Here is a 6,000-nt window from a genome sequence, read left to right on the forward strand (position 1 = left end):
AACGGGTTCGTTTGGAGAGCTCTGCCTATCGAGAGTTCAAGCGGCGGACTTTCACAGATGACTGATCTGTGTCACCCTGAAAACATTTTTGAAGGACATCCGACTCGAGATGATTGATGTAGCTGAGGTCCCAAGATCAGAATAAGCGCATTTATCTTCCTTGGCGGACTAGCCGAGTGATGACAATTTTCACCCGGTCTTGCCGGAGACGTGTTTGACCACAAGCGACAAGCTTTCGCCATGGAGAACTTTTAGTAGGTGTGGGGTGGAGGGAAGAGGAGGGGGGGGGGATCAGGAGATCAGCAAGCTCCTCTGATGTGGCGCTTGGGCAGGGAAGTACCCACGAGCAGGATGCCTGCCGGGGTGACGAGCTGCTGGCCCGGGCCGCCAGAGATGCGGAGGGGCTGTAAGCGGAGAGGCCCCCGTTTGAAGTGGAAAGAAATCCGTTTTATAGCTTTTTCTTATGCGTGCCCCTCTCTCCGAGGAGAAGGATTGTCTCTGTTTTCAGGCACATAAACTTTGAGATTTGGATGATTTATAGACAAACGAAGGCAGAGAGGGAGCAGAGGGAGGGATATGGGTGGGTGGTGGCAGGGGAAGAGAGGAAGGGGGGAGGTGTGTGTGTGGGGGGGGGGTTCAAACATGATGCAAACCATTTGGAGAAAGGGGAGCGGAGGTTGCCAGCACAGCCTGCTCTGTTTAAACTGGAGAGGAAGTGACCGTATATACAGCATGCCAGCAAACTCCCTCTCTGCGTCTTCACACACACGGCACGCAAAGTCTGACGTTGAGAAACGCGCACACTCGCACACATGTGCGCAGAGGTCAAATGATGTCCACTGGTTGGAGAGGCTGTTTGTTATTCTAATATTATGTTTCTTTACATCACCGTCGCTGGGCCCATCGCCGTTATTATCGTTATGACTGTTATTACAATGTGGAAGAAGAAGGGCCGAAGAGGGAGAGCAGGAAGCGTTGAAGGAGCGCCAAAAGGGAGACAAAGAGCCAAATAGTGAAAAATGAAAGAGTGCAAAAAGGGACGAGAGGAGGTCAGCGTTTTCCCTCAACGCGAGCCCAGTGAATCCGTTTTATTCCGCTCGCTTCCACTGAGAGGTTTCCAGGAGCGGAGGAAGTGTGAGAGGAGCGGAGCACGTGAGCGAGAGGGGAGGGGAAGCCAAGAGCCAGCTGGTAGGTGCGGGTGAAAAAATATGTTGTAGGTATTGGAAAAAAATGATTAAAGTGCCTTGGAGAACTTTCACTTTTTTAAATCCAGAAGGTTGGAGATTTCTGTTCAGTTTCTACTTTTTTCAAATTTAATTTTACTCTCAGAAGGAATTATTTTCAGGTAGAATTTTAGTTGCAGGTGGAATTGTACTCTCAAGTGGAATTTTTACTCTTAGGTGGAATTTTACTCGTAAGAAGAATTTTAGTCCCAGTTGGAATTTTACTCTCAGGTGGAATTTTACTCTCAGGAGGAATTTTACTCTCAGGTGGAATTTTATTCTCAGATTGAATTTACTCTCATGTGGAATTTAGTCTCAAGTGGACTATTACTCCAAGTGAAATTTACTCTCATGTGGAATTTAGTCTCAGGTTATTTTTAATCTCAGGTTGAAATTTACTCTCATTTGGAATTTACTCTCAGTTACAATTTTTGTCTCAGGTGGAATTTTATTCTCAGATTGAATTTACTCTCATGTGGAATTTAGTCTCAGGTGGAATTTTACTCTCAGGTGGAATTTTAATCTCAGGTTGAAATTTACTCTCATTTGGAATTTACTCTCAGTTACAATTTTTGTCTCAGGTGCAATTTTACTCTCAGATGGAATTGATTGGAATTGAACTTTTAGGTGGAATTTCTGCTGTGTGGCAAAAAAAAAAAAATCCGAAGGCTATGTGTGACGTAGCTAAAGTGAAATGCCAGATTCTTTTCGGCAGGATTTTCTAAAAGTCCAACATTTTCAGTTGACCTTCAAACTTGCTCCGAAGCTGAAAATTGAGGGTGATTTGAATTTTTCCACCAACATGTTTCAAACGTAATGCAAAATTTAACAGATGCTTTTATTGCGATCAAGATTGTCTGATGGACGAAGATGAAGGTAGCTAAGCTTGCTGGTCAGACTTCACAAATAAATGTCTTTTAGCACTTCAGCAATCAAAATCTCCAAACGACCTAGTCCGAACTTGGGCTCACACAGAGCTCAAACGTTGTCACAACTTGAACTTTGTACATTTTGAAGGATATTTATCGAACCAAAACATTTGATTTAGTTAAGGTGAAATGTTCTATTTTTTCCTCCAGTGCTTGAGTAATCACAATCTCGGAATTTAAAGCTCTGCGTCACAACTAGAACACTGCATATTTTTAAGGATGCTGAGCTGAGAGGCTTTAGGCAACAAAATTCAACGATGCCGACGTCGGTAAATATACGGTGAAGCCACTGGTTGAAGGGTCCCTTAATATACTGTATTGTTCCGGCTGTAATGGCACTTAGCGGCTAGTCACGTTTTAAAACGTGTCTTGTGATTGACAGTCTGCTCACCTAACAGGAAAGAAAAATCTTGTTAGAGGTTACAACATAACATTTTGTTTTCATAGCTTTGAATTGGATCTTGTACTTCTTATTCCGTTCCCCATTTCTGTGGGTTCCACATCATCCGGTACCGCTATGCTAAACTGCCGCACGGCACTCTGGTGAGGTCAACCTAAAAAAACACTTGTGCTGCTAATTGGCTCGCCATCGCCTCCTAATTGGCTCCCGTTGGCTTCCACCGGGTTGGAAAAGTCACGCCGCTTTGACAAGCAGCACCGCTCTGCCACGGCAAGATGAAAAACCAAACATTAAAATATCAGCTTTGCTCAAACGGCCGACTTCTTTTGAGGGGCCCATCAAATGAAGCCTGACCAACGACCACAGACGTGTGAGCCAAAAGAAGCCAAACTAGAGCGGAATGTAATGAAAATAGACAAATGCGTTATTAGTAGTGAGCCATTCGATATCCTTGCGAGTCGTACAAATGTGACGCCAAGCAACACACGCGCAACAAAACAGAACCAGAGTGGTTACTACACTCTGACAAAGCAATGCCATATTGTTAGATTTATACGGGGATAGCAGGATGAGATCAATGTGAAAGATGAAATGTTCTTTTCGGCGCTCTAGCAGTCACAAACTGTCAGCCATCCTTCTTTAAACTTTACTCCACGTCGAGACTCTACTAGGGCTGCATTTGAACAAGCGTTTTGATTGGCCATGACTGAAGTGACTATGACCACCCCCACAGCGGTACAGCAACCCTTTCGCAGATCCGCTGGCCTGCGTTTGTCTGTGAAATGACCAAAATCGGGTCTGAACCGCAACCATACCAGAGTCCATCAATTTTGACTCTGGCTGGGTCTGGGTGGACGTCGAGAGATTTTGACGGATATCCGATCCAAGATGCTGGTGGGAGCTGATTTGTCAAGTCAGATGAATAATTACGTACCGTATTTCTGTTTCGCACTCGAGCAATCTGAAAACGAAACAATCGAGTTGAATTTTCTTTCTGTGTCACAGAGACAAACTCAATTGATTTTAAAGTAACAGTTAAGGCTTAAAGCCAGATGGGTAAATACATTTTCCTTTTGGGCGCTCTAGGAATCTTCAACTTTTGTGCGTCAAACTTGATGGAGTCCCCATATTTTACTCTCAGGTGGAATTTCAGCTTTGTCACAGCTGGAAGTCAGCAGATTTTGGAGGATGTCTGATCGAAGACGCTAGAAGGAGCAGAGTTTTATGGTCGGATGAAAAATGTCATATTTCTATTCAACACTTGAGCAATCACAATCTTGAAACTTCTTCGGACGACTTTCTTGAGACTTGTGGAGTCAGCAAATGGTTGAGGAATGACAGGAGCGAATATCTCTTGTCACAAAGAAGAACTTGAAAATTGATTTTCAAGTATGTTAGCTAAGCTTTAAGGCCACGTGAGTAAACACAAGTTTCTTTTCGGCGCTCGAGCAATCCCAATCCAATTTTTGTCAGATCAAATCACCGCAAGAACATACACAGTAGATACACTCTAAAAACAGTTGGGTCAAAAATAACCCAACTATGGGAGAAAAATGGACCGACCCTCTACAAACTTTGAGTCAAGAAATGGGTCTTTCAGCATAAAACAACTCATAAATATTGGTCAGATCCTTTACTTGGGTCAAAAAATTGGGTCAAATTGTCCCATAATTGGGTTCCTTTGACCCAACTGTTTTCAGAGTGTTAGGTGGGTCTCTCACTGCACAGTCCTACACTTTTTAAACTGCTGGGTTGAAAGTAACCCAAATTGGGTCAAATAGCGAACCCAGTGCTGGGTCTAAAAAGGGTCCAAGTCAATGATGGGTTATTTATACCCAGCAGGTTTAGGATGACCCCGCTCATTGGGTCAAAGATTTTGACCCAACAATGAGTAACGCTACCAATATTGATGAATTGTTGGGTTACTAGGTAATCAGTAGAGCTGTGGTTAAAAACAAGAAGAAGATTCAACTTCTCCTGGTCAGGGTGTTGGCGCAGTTTTTACCATGGATGCCTATCCTGACGCAATCCACCCATTTCTATCCAGGCTGGGGACCGGCAGCGGTTGGGAACCAGCATATGGCATGAAGGGTCTTGCCTGGGGACCCTAACCAGGATTTGAACCCTGATCCGCATGTCCAAAGTCAGCCACTGAGCCTTCCAGCCACCAACATCTTCGTAGGAATTTATTTCGATTGGCGACCAACTTTAGCTCATCAGCCTTCCCAATCTTCAACCCAATCAGATGGGTCAAAATAATGAACCCAACGTTGGGCTAAGGTAGCCCAATCTGCTCAAAATCTGCAGCTAGGAAAACAACCCAGCATTTTTGTGTGCAAATCCCATTAAAAGCTCTCCACACCAGGATACATAAGCTGTACATTCTTCAGTATGCAAATGCACGCCCACATGCGAGTTCAACTGCATTTATTTGTGTGTGTGTGTGTGCGCGTGTGCGCGCTGATGTTGCTGGTGGCTCGGCTTCAGGATTGTGTCTACGTGTAATAAATGTTCCTGGGCGAGTGGGCCCAAGGAGATATATGACAAACAGAGCAAAAGAGAAAGAGGGGATAAGAAAGATGGGGAGAAAAAGGGAGGAAAAAGGGAGTCGAGGGGCAGGGGGCTGCCTTCCTTCTCCTGGGTCCCGCTATGTTTCCCATTATGTAAGCCCTGGTCACCGGCAGCATGCCAGCAGGCAAAATAAAAGCGTCTCTCTGGCTTGGCACGGCTCTTATTTTCCTATCCTCGGCTCGGGGTCAGAGAGGGGTCATGCAGCTGGATGGGGTGCTGGTGGGGGGGAATCGGGGGATCTGGGCTGGTCTCCAAAACCCAAAAGGCCCAAGGTTCAAGTACCAGCTGAAAGCAATCAAGGAGGGGGTTGGAGGGTGGAGAAGGGGGGTGGGGGGGGGGTCTACGTGAGGTAGTGGAGGGAGAAATCTGGGAGTGCCACAGCTGCTTTCAGCGGCGTCGTTCTATGGACTTCTTCCTTCTGACGCTCGCGCCTGTCCCACTTTTGCCCCTGGGCGCGCACGCACGCACGCACGCACGCACGGCATACTTGAGACGTGAAATAAGAAATCCACAAGGTGCCTGTGTGTGGGCGCTCGCATGTGTTTGTGAGTGTGAGCATGTGTACGCGAGGTCACCCAAAAGACAAAGAAAGGGGATGAAAACAATAAGCCGGCCACGTCCAGCGCAGTCCAGGCTGCCTTGGACCCGAATGTTTTTCCTCCACATCTTGGGTGCAGGCGACTGCTGTGCATCGCATCAGCGCGTCTGCACAAAATTACACCCTAAAAAGCTCAGGTGCAGGGGCTTTTTTTTTTCTCCGTTAAAGGTCGTGACACTTCATTTGAAATCCAGCCATGAAATACCAGCTTAGAGTACCAGGCAATAAAGCACTTGCCAGGATCAAATGCAGGGTAAAAAAAACTCAGATGAAAAGCAG

This window comes from Vanacampus margaritifer, chromosome 5 (genome assembly GCF_051991255.1).
Source record: "Vanacampus margaritifer isolate UIUO_Vmar chromosome 5, RoL_Vmar_1.0, whole genome shotgun sequence".
In the NCBI taxonomy this organism is placed as follows: Eukaryota; Metazoa; Chordata; class Actinopteri; order Syngnathiformes; family Syngnathidae; genus Vanacampus; species Vanacampus margaritifer.